This window comes from Camelus bactrianus, chromosome 4 (genome assembly GCF_048773025.1).
Source record: "Camelus bactrianus isolate YW-2024 breed Bactrian camel chromosome 4, ASM4877302v1, whole genome shotgun sequence".
Lineage (NCBI taxonomy): Eukaryota > Metazoa > Chordata > Mammalia > Artiodactyla > Camelidae > Camelus > Camelus bactrianus.
The window spans coordinates 43706302-43720910 of record NC_133542.1 but is presented as its reverse complement, the minus strand read 5'-3'; the positions used below and the strand labels follow the sequence as shown (position 1 = coordinate 43720910).

The window sequence follows — 14609 nt, the reverse complement described above, 5'->3', positions numbered from 1 at the left end:
GGCCTGGAATTAGAAAACCTGACTCTAATTCTAATACTTACTAGTTTGGTGAAATTGGACAAGTTGACTGTAAGTGGGAATCATAACATTAGTGATACTGTCATGTTGTAAGATAATTGTAATAATATCTTATAAATCAGTATAATTTAGCCAAATGAAAATTTTAAATCTAACCTGTTTTCTTAAACACTGAGTGGTATACCTGAGGCACTAGTGATATACCTCAAAAAATGCTTTATAAATTTACCTTAAAACAGACTTACTGATACCTCATTCCTAGAGTTGCTATGAGAAGAAAAATGGCTCGATATGTGTAGGGCACTATGTGTAAGAAAAAACCCCGGCCACCTGGTAAACCTTCCATTACTGTGCCTCTGTTTCTCAGGAATCACTCAACCAGTGGCTACAAGGGAGAATAATGGGTGCTGGTTACCTTAAAATTTAAGTCCAACACATCTCAATCTAGGAATCCAGACACTTCTCAGGAAGGGTCAAACACCACGGTTTAATGGAATGAGCCCACTTACTCTTCCTTTACCCCACGTATATAAATCAGATCTGCAAAGACACTGAGATACCGTCTTTTAGGAAGTATGGGTTGTACGGAGCAGTAACCATTCCATATCCCAAAACAAAAGATTATATGAGTTGTTCCCTCACCTTCCCACAAGTTGAGGGCACCTCAGTTGCCTTCACTGGCCCCATATGTAAGCCACAGACTAGGAATGATCTGTTAGAAAAAGCTGAGCAACTAAACGGATGGGGCCTCTGTTCTTCAGGCTTGAGCACAGAGAAAGGGGCCAGAGGGATGTGATAGAGTTGAAAGAGAAAATGCCAGGGTGAAGCCTGCATGTCTCTGTTTGGTATGACAAGGATATGTGAGTGGGATCTGACTGAAGTGAGTAGGTGACTGAGTGTTTCAATCACTGCTCCCTCCCAGGTGCGCCCCCCCAACATGGGTTACAGGAAGTCAGAGGACGTGGAGCTGATCAGCTGTGATGTGCCTGGGAAAGGAGGGAGGGTCTGGGCCTCAGAAACCCCACGTCAGGGACTTGTGCAGGGAGAACCCCCTGGAGGCCCCTCCCATGAGCACATCAGCATTTGAAGAAGGGAGAAATGATGCAAGACTGGTCTGTCAACAAAGAGAGAGGCCAGTTTACCGTGAACAGTCCTTTGCAGAATGAGCAACTTCCTCTCCTTCATCTTTGCTCTAATCCCAGAAGAGGACTGACAGCAAAGAAGGTGAGAAATGCGGTTAGAGAGAAGACCAGACCCCACCCACACCTTCCCCAACTTCTACTCCAAGCCTTGGAGGCACTTATCCAGCCTCTCATGGTTTGCAGAGGAAGAGAGCTGTGAATTGAATATGAGATTAAAGTTTGTAAACGAAGAGCACCAAAATCAGTCTGAAAATGTATGAAACTGGGCTTAAATATCACTAGGGAGCCTGAAATCCAATGGTAATGGAGGCTCGACAAATAATTTTTTATTTAAAAAAATTCAAACCTTTTAATGGTGATACTGCAACTTAATACATCTCAATGAAATCAGTTAAAGGAGTTATTAAGTATTCGTTCTAAAGGCTTCTATCCGTACAGGACAAATGTCCTGAGAAGTTGTTCCTCCGGATGGATCTTACGAGATTTTTACTCAGTCTTGGCAGAGATGAAACTTGGCCTGCTTTTGATGTGGCTAATCTTAAATTGTTCATGCATTTGCTCATTTATTCAGTCTGCATTTATTGGGCATTTAGTGTGCCAGACCCTGAATGACTGAACCAGACTCTTGGGATAATTAAGCAGGCCAAACACTTAGTTCACATGGTTTCACGAGGAATAAAGAGACTTTTTTTTTTTTTTTCTGAAGCTTTTGAGGCATTGGCAGACACTGTGCAAAATAAATCGTGGGCTTTACAGCCACACAGCATCCTAAACTGCCTGGTAGAAATAATGGTGACCATGCATCCTGGGTTTTCCAGGGACAGCCTTCATTTCATAGAATTTCATTTCTTTTTCAATGAAGTAAATTTATTCAGTATGTAGCTAAATGCCATTTATTTTTTATGACTTTGTAACACTTCTCATTTAAATTTATAAATGATGAGACATCCTTTGTTAGACCACATGCTCCAATTTTCTATTTAAAAAAATGTGGATGCTTAATGCTGTGGATTTTTTCAAAAGTGAATTTAGATCTAGATTATGGTGGCAAAAATATGAAAGTTATTGTTTCCTGGAAACCCAGCTTTGCTGGCAGTTGTATCTCTTGGCATCTGACACTGTTTTTGAAGGTATCAGAAGCTGAGCTAAAGCAACAGTTTACTTTATACCAATTTTAATCCACAGTGATGTGAAGTTCACTGATTTCTTGTGCTTTCGAGGTAATGAATTGAAGCACCTGAGTCTTCACTCAGGTCATCCTTCCTGCGAGATAAAATGAAAGCTATCAGAGGGAGAGCATGGAGAGACAGAGACAAAGAAAGACTTAGAAGAGCACAGAGGAGAGAGCAAGCCAGGGTGAAATAGTTTGTAACCATCTCAGCTCTCATCTCAAAAATCATTCCTTGCACAAGCTATTCAAGAAGCATGATGAGGATAATAATTAGCTCTTGTTTTTAGGTTCCTTTTAGTTTTATTGTAGAATAATTTAATTAAAATACATTTTTATTACCATTTGTCTGCTCTCTCTACTGCTGTAATTTCCTGAGAAGGAGATGTATGACATCCTGTGGGCATCCCTGGTAGCTTTTCAGTCATCAGTTTGTATCTTCTGAGTTAGTTTCATTTTGCCGAAGGAATCCTTTTCTTATTCAGCATTCTTGTCACTGAAAATGAGTGGTCTGATTATCAGATGTACTGCACAGTTATGGGAAAAAATCCTTTAAATGTTTTTAATCTCCTCCTTGAATTTCATATGCTTAGAAAACAGAAAACTGGTGATAATCCATTTCTTTTAAAGACATACTTTTCCACTTTCCCAAGTGTGGTAGGTAGAATAATGCACCCCCAAAGATGCCAACATTCTAATCCCAGGAACCTGTGAATATGGTACCTTACATGGCAAAGGGGCCTTTGCATATGTGATTAATTTAAGGACCTCAAGATGGGAGATTATCCTGGATAATACAGGTGGATCTGTTGTAATCATAGGATCCTTCATAGTGAAAGAGGACGGCAGAAGTGAAGACATAAAAAGAGATGTGATGATGGAATCAGAGAGATGCTATGTTACTGGCTTTGAAGATGAATGGAGGGGCCAAGAGCCAAGGAAATGTGGGCTACCTCTAGAAGGTGGGAAAAAACAAGGAAACAAATTACTCCCTCAGAGCCTCCAGAAGGAACACAGCCCTACTGATGTTGCTTTTAGCCCAATGAAACCTATGTTAGACTTTTAAATTATAGAACTGTAGGATAATAAATTTGTGTTGCTTTAAGCAAGAAAGTTATAGTAGCAATAGAAAACTAATACACAAATATCCTATTGTACATAGGTTGAATTCTAAACCTTCAATTGCATTATTTAATAAAAGTCTTCCTAACCTTGCTAGCCTTTAATTGCAATTTTTTATATAATTGAGGATGCGGTATTGGCAGCTGATTTCTCACCTCTCTATACTTCCTTTCTATCAACACCCTTTTTAGAAGCCAATTTTCAGTGGCGACATACTTACGCTTGGACAGTTCCATCACTACTTATTCTCAGGTCTCATTTTAATCAAATTTGTCAGTAGGTGAGAGACCCAAGCCAGACAGGTCTTCATAAATTTTATAGCAGTTGATAAGAAAGGAAAGAACACTCTCCTTCCATTTATATTTGGAAGATGTCTCTTAATTTGAATTCTAACAGTGGAATCTGCCAAGATCACTTTCATGTTGCATTGTCATGGTGAACATTCTGTGGCCAACAATGTTATCTAGAAAGGCAGCCATTTCTTTGGAGCAAATATTACTGCCTGAGACAAGGAGATCTTGGTATAATTCAGCTGGCCACTTCACTGATTGGAAGCTACAAATCATTGTAAACCTGGGATTCACTTACATAGATGTTAGTTTTTCTAGTGTTTTATTTTACCTGTCATGTTTTTCATACAATCTCTTTTACCCTAAAACACATTGAAGTTTAAACAATTCTCCCTTAGGTTTCTTGGATACTCACAGCAGACGAATGGGTAAGTAAGAAAAGAAGAATTTGTGGCAGCCTTTTTTTTTCTTTGTAGTTTTAAGAGGGGCTTTGTAAAGGCTTCACAGGCTATGAATTAAGGCAGTGCTTCTGCTACAAGTTGAGTTGTGATAAACAGAGACAACACTCCAGGGAGATCTTTGTACAGATCTAACAAATGTCAGGCAGTGGTTTTTTAGATTCCTTGATAGTAGGTAGTTAAATTCCACTGCGACTGTTAACTGTAAAATTTGTGGCAGTAAACTGATTTTTAACAGCAATATTCACATAGTGTTGTTTTTCAGAGTTGAATGATGTGATGGTGTGTGTGTGAGAGAGAGAGAGACAGAGGGATAGAGAAGCCTTAATGAGACACAAAGTAATTTTTCCAAAGGACATTGATACTGGTTCAAGGAAACACATTCTAATCTGATATCAGTGTATACCACATAGGAAGTGAAATTATACAATCATTGAGAACTTGAGTTGGAAATGTCCTGTTCTGCTTCCTTTCATTTCCCAACCTTTCTCATCTCCCAAGATGTTTTCCCCCCTCTCTCCAGGAAGAGGACGTTGACTTTGCAGATAAATTAAAAGCTTTCATAAGACATTTCTGGCATCTCCTCAGTAACAACAAAGCATCTTCCAAATAGCATACAAACATAAATTTGCATCTTCCCTGTCCTTCTTCCTTCTCTTTATGATGGACATGTCTTCACTACCTAACGCTTTGAATTTCTCCCGCTTTGTCTTGCTTAACTTTACTCCAGTCCTTGTTTCTTCTTGCTCGTTTGTGGTAAAATTTTCCCTCTAAATGGGATACTTTCCATCAACTCTTAAGCATGCATATCTCCTTCATTTTTTAAAAACAACAAATAGAATCCTCCTTACCCTTCGGGTATTGCATTCTCTTTTCCTCTCCTCTGTAGCCAAATTTCTTCCAATTGCTTCTTTCACCTCATTTTGGCATTTGATCCTGACTCCACCAAAATTGCTCTCACTTATGTCATCAGTGGTGTTCATTTCAGTAAATTGAATGGGCATGTTCTCTTCTTTTCTTCCTGACCTCTCAGCAACTTTCAATACATCCTTCTCAAAACACTCTTCCTTAGAATTCTGTGATACAGCATTTTCTTGGCATGTCTCCTACCTATCTGTTCATTCTTTTCCTATTTCTATTTTACGCTCAACTTGTAGTACCTTATCATTGGCTGATGGAATTACTCACAGTTCCATTTTTGGTCCTCTTTTGTCTCTACCCTACACTCTCCTTCTATGCAATCTAACTCTTGCCCCAAAGTTCAATTACAGTCTCTAAACTGATGAATCCCAAATATCTTTTTCCTAGTCCAGACCATTAACTTTGTTTCACACCTGAATATCCACCTGCCTACTTGGCACTTTCTCTTAAGTAGCTCAAGTCACCCAAATCAGATATGTCCAAGAGTAGACCCCTATCTCTTCACCTTAGTCTCATTCAAGCAGATGTCATCAGTAATGCTGTCAGTGTAGGCTCCAACATCCACCTGTAAATGCAGACTGGAGGTAGGACTCACCTTTGACAGATTCCTCGAATTCACTACACCAATCCCATTCAGCACCAAGTCCTGTTATTTTATTTTTCTAGAAATCACTCAAATGTATCTACTTTTCGTTGTCTCTATCCACTGCAACCCAGTCTAGGCTACCAGAGTAACTACTTCCCTTCCAGTGCATTTTCTGTAGTGAGTGATCTTTTCACGGTGCATATGTGAACATGTCACTTTTCAGGTTAAAGCCCTCCGATGGCTTCCCACTGCTCTGTGGGTAAAAACAGTTTACTCCACAAGCCCTGTGGTCTTTGTGTTCTGGCCCCTGACTGCTTCTCTAGTGTCCATGTGCACACACTCCCATCCTCTTTAATCGGTTCCAGGCACATTGTCCTTCTTTCAGCCTCATTTACATGTCCCCTTCCTCCAGCCACAGGGCTTCTCTATACACTTGGACTCTCTTCTCTCATCTCTTTCCTGTTGAACCCCTACATATCAAGGATCATCTCCTTAAGGACTCTTTCCTTGTCTCCCCTAACTAGAGCAAATCCCTTGCATGAAATCATGTATTTCTCCTTCATAGCACTTAGAACAGTTACAATTTAATATGCATTTGTCTAATTGTTTGATAGCTATAGTACTTGGCTTCATGAAATATACAGGAGCTACAATAATAAGTATTCTTTGTGCTTAGCTAAAGTCAGTTAGCAAAGGTGACTCAGGAAAATATTTGTTGAACAAATACATGGAAGGGACTTACAAATTATCCTGGTCTGTTTTAGAGAGCAGAAGACTGAATCTCGGTGAAGTTCTGAGCCACTGAAACTGAAACTCGGGTTCCATAATTCTAATATTAGGACAAATTTGTGATATTATGTTTTTAAATATACATTAAGTTATCTTTATACATTAATACAAATCTCAGTGGGATTGGTATCAGTTATTTTAATATTAGCGGTATTGGAAGATTACAAAGTCTGTATTCAACACCTGCTATGCGTAGTTAGCTTTTATAGACAATGAGCCAAATACATCTTTCTTGTCTAAATCCCTACAGATGATGAAGCTTCTTCTGTTAAATCAAACTTTCTACCCTGATTTGAACTAGAAATAAATGCATGACACAGAAAAAATCTCTGTTGTAAGAAGTAGGTACAAGGAATCCTACCTACTCGTGAGTTGGCCTGGCTGAAACTCCAAATTGAGTAGTGGCAGATTCTTTCCATCACTCTTTGTGAAAGAAAGCCAGTCATTTGCTTATTTGTTCTCAGATCAGTTTACTGCATATTCCCATTTGATTCTGTATTACAGGGAACTACTAACTAGCTCTTAGGTAGGGTCAGCCAGTAGGAAGAAAAAGTGAAACACAAGAGGAAGGCGGAGTTTAAGGTTATACCTCTTCTCACGTTGACTGAGGCAGCATCTCTGGTGGCAACTGCGTTTCCTCCTTAACTCCATCTCCTGGCGGATAACCCCTCATTCAGTGGTCCCAACTCCCATAGGCAGCTCCTCCAGTGGCACTTGCCCCCATTACCTACTCCTGGATTTCAGGCTTCAGTAAAATCACTTCTGCTCTCTATAGCCCTCTGCAGTAAGGCTGGCTTTCCTGCTGTTGCTAGTCTGTAGATTGCTTCACGATCTGTTAAGTTTCTCAGCTTTATCAACATGTATGGAACCATTTGCCTGTGTTAAATTTCCTTTATGTGAAATACTTATATTGATTTCTATTTTCCTGGTTCAACCTTTACTAATGCAATTTTGGGGGGAAGGTATCAGGATTAGTCCCAGGAAACAGATCCTCAAGAACAAATTCTGAACTTGGATTGCCTGCTTCTTTTAGCCTGAACACGATACAGAACTTCTTTCAGGTGGAAAATGGGATACTATAATTAATCTGTCTCCTCAAATGGCATCACAATTACTTTAAATTATAACCTGGTTTGTTTGGGATGATGTGCCAACTGAAAATAGGCTTTGGGAAAACAAGTAGCTGTAGCATTTGACTATAAAAATGGAATCACTGTTCCTGATTGTGCTGGATTGCTTGCAAAAGGAAAATGATAAGCTGGAGGTTTAAACTCTTAGCTCAAGGGACAACCTGGGTGTCAGAGAGCTGCCATGGCATTCTTAGAATTCTTTGTCTCAGGAGGGAAATCAGAGCTGAGGATCAAAATCATGTGTAGTTTGCAGAGTTACCATGCAAAGTGAAAATACAGGCTCACCTAAGTATTAAGGTATTAATTTTAAAGAATGGATCTCTGAGAGTTTGGGTGGGGGGTGGTATTTGAACAGATGCAGTTGAATCTGAGAACCATGATCACAGTATATTTCAAGTTTCCTTTACCGACAGATGCAACAATATCTCATGAGGGGAGTCTTCCCTTACTTAAGGAGTCTATAATTTATTCACCTGAAAAAAGTTGCCCTGAGAGGAGATGCTTATTTTCCTAAGACTCACCAGAAGCATCTCTTACTGCTTCCAGATCCATAATGAAGTCAGATGTTAGCATACCTCAGGTGAAGAAGTGCAAGGTCTGATCCAGGAATAAATAATTTATACAGCCAAAGAATTGCAAATATTTGCATCTATATAAGTAAGACTAAGAAAGGCAGAATATAATATAGGATTGTTCAATATTTATTAATATATGTGTATTTATCTAAGTATCCAGATTAAGTGTCTTTTAGTGCTAGCTCAAACAGCTGGAAATTGTACTAAAACATTGCTTGATTTGTTTACTAAAACATGGACTTTAAAGTGGCCTATGAGAAATGAGGAAAAAAATGCCAGAATTTCCCTGGAATAAAGCTGAAGAAGAATTCAAAAGAATAAGGAGATGAGAATGTTGGAATGAATTTCTTATATTCAACCTACTCACTCTCCTGACTATTTCTTGTAAGAGAACCCAGAGGACTCTTATTAAACCGTCAGTAATTGCGTTAATGAGAGGAGCTTCAAAATCCTTGAATGTCTATGGTAGCTTTCCTCTGCAGCCTGTGGGTGACAGTAAGAGATGATGCCTTTAAAATGAACTGATTTCAATAGGAAGATGAGCTCTTAGAATGTCCGGGATTAGGTGGCTGTATTGCTTTCCTGATAGAGACAAGATGACCACAATTTCTGTAATGAGCAGGAAGGGTTGAGTGGCAATCAGAATTTTTTACCTTCAGAGATCTATGATGATAACTAATTGATCATAGTTTCCCGAGGAATTAAATATAAGCCCAAAAGTGGATTGCTTAACTTACATAAACAGAAAACTCTAGGTGTGGTGATTAGAAAACCTATCTTGAATAAATGCAGTAGGAAGTCACAACCACTCTTCTTCTTCCCAGACATGAGCCAGTTCACAGATCCAGAGCCAAAGGAGGAGGCCAGTGTCCCCTGAAGAAGGATTTTGAAGCACTGCTACAAGTAGATATTGTAAGTCACCTGTCAAATCTTTCTCTAAAAAAATCTGAAATTATTTAGCAGAATAACTATGCAAAGAGAAAAGGAAAATATCCAGGAATTTGGAGATTTTTTAGACACAGATTTTAGTTGATGCTAATACCTGGTGCCACAGAATGAAACTCTGATCCGGTAATCAGAGTAGGAGCTTATAGAAATGACGGTAAATGGAGTTTTGGCCCCAGTTAACCCCACAGTGAACCCATCCTGTGGTCATCTCCCCAGTTCCTGAATGTAGAGTTAGAATAGCCATGGTGGAAATTGGCTGAATCCCCACATTGGTCCCTTGACTCATGGAATGGAGGCTATTATGTCAGGAAGAGCCTCATCAAAGCCCCCAAAGTGCACCTCTTAACTGAGGTAGTAAATAAAAAGCAGTATCTGTAGGAATTAGAGACTGAAGTGTAACCTGCTAAGGTTTGCAGGATACAGGTTATGATTACTATCACATTCATGGTTAACCTGCCTGCTTGCTCCTTGGTAAAGCTGACATATCTTTAAAAATAATTGAGAATTTTAGTAAATTCCATCCAGTAAAAATTCCAATTATAGCTGTGTTCCAGGTGTGATATATATGCTGGAGCAAGTCACCACAACACCTGGGCCCCAGTATGCCACTACTGACCTGGTAAATACTTTATTCCCCTACAGAGGAACATAGGTTATCAGTATCAGTTTATTTTACTTGGAAGGGGCAGTAGTATACCTTCCCTGTCTCACCTCAGGGCCATGCCGACTCCATTTCTCAGTCTTAATGTAGTACCGAGACACTGATGATCTCACAGAATAGCATACTGTCACTATACTGAAGGCATTATGCTTATCAATTCTGGTGAGCAGCAAGTAGCAAGAACTGGGTGCTAGAGAGTGGAACTAAAATCCCAGTGACCTGATATTTTATTGAAAAACTTTCAACTTAATATGAATGACAAGTTTCTGTGCCTTACATTTCCTGTCATTAAGAAAGAGGTATATTAAACCTTGTGTGTCTTTATAGAATTTGGAGAAAACATAAACCATAATTGATGTATTGTTCTGATTCATTTACTGAGTATCTCATATGATCACTACTTTTTAGTAAGTAAGACTCAGAGGAAAAGAAGGCTTTGCCACAGGTCTAGGCTTTCATACAAGTTGTCTTGTTATTTGGAATTTATGATCTTGCAGATGCCATCATAGCCTCTAATAGGTCAGACAGAAAAATCATAGTACAGGCCTTTAGGGTACTGGAGCAAAGCCATGTCTTACTCTACTGATGCACCTGGATTAAACACTGGGTTCTAGAAATTGACTGCTTGACTGTGGGATACCAGGTGGTTATGCCTTCTGAGCTGCCCATCATGAATTAGGTTCTGTCTGATTTACCAAGCCATAAAGCTGACTTTGTGCAGTAGCAATCCATCATCAAGTAAGCATATATGTGAGACTGGGCTTACAAAGTTCTGGAAGACACAGGTAGGGAGAATTTGCTAGTGCTGTGAGCATATTTATGTCCCACATGAATGTGCCTCAAAGGATATCCGTGGAGAGGTAGCTTTCAGTACTAGGGTGGATGAGATTGTGTACTCTGTGGACGTCAGTCTCTTAGCCACTCTCGTGCTAGCTCAACAAAATGGTTGTAATGGCGGGAAAGAAAGCGACACCTAGATGCAGCAACACAGACCTCCCCTCATTAAGGCTGATACCCCTGCTTGGCTCCTGAATACCTAGTGTATCAGCAGTAAAAGCCAATCCTGAGCCCTGATATGTACTATTCCACCACTAGCGATCAAGCTCCTTTTCCAACATTGGTTAGGGGCAGCAATTTGTTCTTAATGAAATGTACCCTAATTGGTTTATAGTAGAATTGCATGCCTAAAATATTTTGCATGCACCACCACCCACGGACTTATTACCTTACTTATCATGTTAGTACACCATGCAACATTGCTTTTGACTGAGGAAATTATTTTACATCAAGAGCAGTGCTCATGAAAGTCATTAGTTTTATCCTTATACTTCATCTTTCAGAAGTAGGTGGCCTGATAGAGTGGTGGATCATCAGTTTAAGATTCAGTGTCACCACTAGTGAGGAGACAGCATCTTGTGAGATTAAGTTGCTCTCCTTCATGATGCAGCATTTGCCTTGAACTAGTGACCAGTACGTGCTATTTATTTACTCATGGCTAGAATTTCCATCTTGATACCAAAATATAAGCATAAGTGGGAGTGGACTCTCTCCTTATTACACCTAATGGCACATTTACAGAATTTTTTTTCCTAGCTCTATTCCCCTTTAGAGGTGTTAGTTCCCAAAGGAGGATGAATTCCACCAGGGAACACAACACTGGTTTCATTGGACTGGAGCTATTTGGAGCTTCTCATGCCATTGATCCAATAGTCAGAAAAGAATAATTGGGTGTGGCTAGGTGATTAAGTCTTACTGTTGAGTAAGTTGGGTTGCTTCTACACAATGGGAGTAAATATTCTGAACATATTTAATGGAGGCTAGGCTAAGCTATAATGATCAGAAGGTTAGGTGTATTCAGTGCATTTTTGACTTACAGTATTTTTGACTTACAATGTGTTTACTGGGATGTAACCCCATCATAAGTTGAGGAAGACCTCTAGTTCCTAGTGATAGCATGAAGGGGAAGACTGCATATCACATGGAGATACTTGACTTCAATATGGACATGTAACCTACACACATCCTCCTGTATACTTTGAATCATCTCTAGATTACTTATGATACCTAATACAATGTACATCCTATGTAAATAGTTGAAAACAAAATGCAAATGCTATGTAAATATTGCCAGCGTGCAGCAAATTCTACTTCAAGTTTTACTTTTTTGGAACTTTCTGGAATGTTTTTTTCAAATATTTTCAATCTGCAGTTGGTTGAATCTGCAGGTGTGGAACCTACAGATAGAGAGGGTCGATCATCATTTTCTGCTGTCACTAATTTCTCACCGTCTCAATTTGTCTTTTTAACTTCCCCATCATTTATGTAAACAATATCCTGTATTAAATTCCGTGTTTGATAAATAATTCCTTTTCTTTGACATACCTGGATCTGACTGTCAAAATGCTGGGTAAACAAAGAAAACATAAATTATTTCAGCTTCAGCTCAGGCTGTTAACTCAAGTGGTGCTGAGTAAGATGCTGAAGGTCCTTCACATCATACGAGGCCCTCCCTAATATTGCTTCTGCCTGCCTATTCAACCTGTTTTCTGACCCTCACTGCCTCACCCCACAACTCAGCCGCTCGGAATCATTTGCACTTCCCCGAGTGGGTGCTGTTGTTTCACCTCTCTACGCCTCTGCCAGGTCTGGAAAGCCACTACCTCCCAGTTGTCCCTTATTTTCTCAAGACGCAGTTCAAGTGCCTCTTGCAGTGTGACACCTTTCCTGACACCTAGGCAGAGTGGTTCACTCTGCTCTCTCTACCCTAACGCTATTCCACATAGTCACATGTATATTTATCCATGCAGAACACCCTGAGCTCCTGGAGGATAAGGAATTTGTTGTCTCTGTATCCCATAGAGGACTCTCAAGTATTTAATGAATGAACCATTGAAAAAAAGAGTGGTGATGAGTGGTGTTTGTACTAGGTATTTCTTAAAGATCAACCCGTTGTCTTCCCAGTAGTAAGGTGAATGTTTTCAGTCATCGAAAGTGATTTGACAACTGAAAATATTAAGTAATAGCCTATGGCCATCGCCTGCCGACTGTATAAAGAAGTAGTGTTCATTTGGAAGACAGCTGTACATCACTTGGTTCCTCCAACTAGATAATGAAAAATGTCACAGCCTGCCAGCAGCTTGCTTGTTTCACAGTGGCTTATTTTCCAGCCCATAGGATATTGGCCATAATCCCAACGAACAAATGTTGATCAGACTGAGGGAGGGCAGACTGTGAAAATGGAATAAACAACAGCCCTCTAACATGTTGGAATAAAACATATTTAATATCTTTGGAACTCACATTAGCAGTCATTCTAGATTACTAAGCAGGCCTTCGTTTTCTATTTACTAGATGCCTTTGGGGGACTGAAGCTGCTGTCCTGGCAAAAGAGTTCAGTCATGCTGGCCCCTTCAGTGATAGTGACATAACCATAGTTGTGCTCTCCAGGAACTTGTCCTCCTCCTTTCTCCAAACCTAATGCATCATGAGTGTGTCTCTTGGGTAAGAGGTAAAAATGATTTGTAGAAACCTGTGAGGGCTGGGGGCCCAGCTTTCTACTATTTTAGCGATGATTTATACTTCCTTATGATCTTAAAAAGCTGTACTCTGAGAAGGTTTGCAATTTTGTGGTTCTGCTGGTTTCAAACCAACCAGAATTAAGCCTATTGCATTAGCAGGATAGATTTTCACCCCCACTGCCTCTAATCTCTGACAGGCACAGGCAAGGCTGGAGGTTGGAGAGCCGGGCCTCCCTCTTCTCTCTCCTGTGCAGCCACTGCAAGTAAGACACAGGTAAAAGGTGCTGCGTGGGAGGCCTGCTTCAGAAGCGGCCTGTCAGGCCCCTGATAGTCATCGGCATTTCTGAGATCCAGTCGAAATGTATGTTTTGGCTTTGCCAAGGGGAGAATGGGTGAATGTCCTCTCATAACATTTCTAGTGTCTGGGAAGATCCAGTCTTGTGCCCGAGGCAAAGGGCATTAAAAAGAAGAGTTCTGCTGTCACCTGCTTCAAATTGTTTTTGCCTGCAGCATATAAGAAAAGTGTCTGTGCTGTAGCAGGGAGGTGGGGAGGAAGGGCTGCCTTTCACTCCAGGCAGCTGGGAGAGGCAGGAGCATTTCATGTTAGGAGATGAAACCTTTGCTATTAAAATCAAGGGGTGAGGAAGTAAGTTATTTTCACTGAGCTCCAATGTCGAATACTGCTTTCTCCTGTATTTGCTATTAATTTTCTCACTCTGATCTAACATTTTATTGTCAATATCAGTAATCCATACCTCAGAATAATTGTAGGGGATTGGATTATACCAGTGTTTCTTAAACTGTGTTCCTTGAGGTATGTATTTTAGGGAATAAAAGGTTCAGTTCAAGTAAATATAAGAGCAAAAGACTTACTATCCTTCTGTATTAGTTTCCAATGGCATGGTAACAAATTACCCCAAATTTAGTGGCTTAAAACAACAGAAATTTATTCCCTTATAGTTCTGGAGGTCAGAAGTTCAAGACAGGTATCACTGATCTAAAATCTGAGTCTTGGCAGGGCTGTGTTCCTTCTAGAAGGAACTCTAGTGTAGAATCCATTTCCTTGTCTTTCAGCTTCTAGAGTCTCTCCATATTCCTTCAGTTATGGCCTTGGACCACTCTGACTTCTGCTTCCACCATCATATCATCACATCTTCTCTGATCCTGATAGTCCTATCTTCCTTCCGTAAAAACATTTGTGATTACTAAAGGCCGGCTGGTATAATCCAAGATAACCTGCCATCTCAAGATCTTTAATTTAATCACACCTGCAAAGTTCCTGT

The 14609-nt window shown here is 39.9% G+C and overlaps 1 long non-coding RNA gene across 7 annotated transcripts in view; it reads left to right on the top strand.

The window, feature by feature from the left end:
* The window catches only part of LOC123616261 (uncharacterized), a 556494-nt gene that overhangs the window by 283469 nt on the left and 258416 nt on the right, over nucleotides 1–14609 (top strand). For all 7 annotated transcript variants that reach the window (XR_012506409.1, XR_012506412.1, XR_012506411.1 and 4 more), the window contains exon 4: nucleotides 9024–9111. This is a non-coding gene — a long non-coding RNA (uncharacterized LOC123616261). The remainder of the gene's footprint in view (nucleotides 1–9023; nucleotides 9112–14609) is intronic.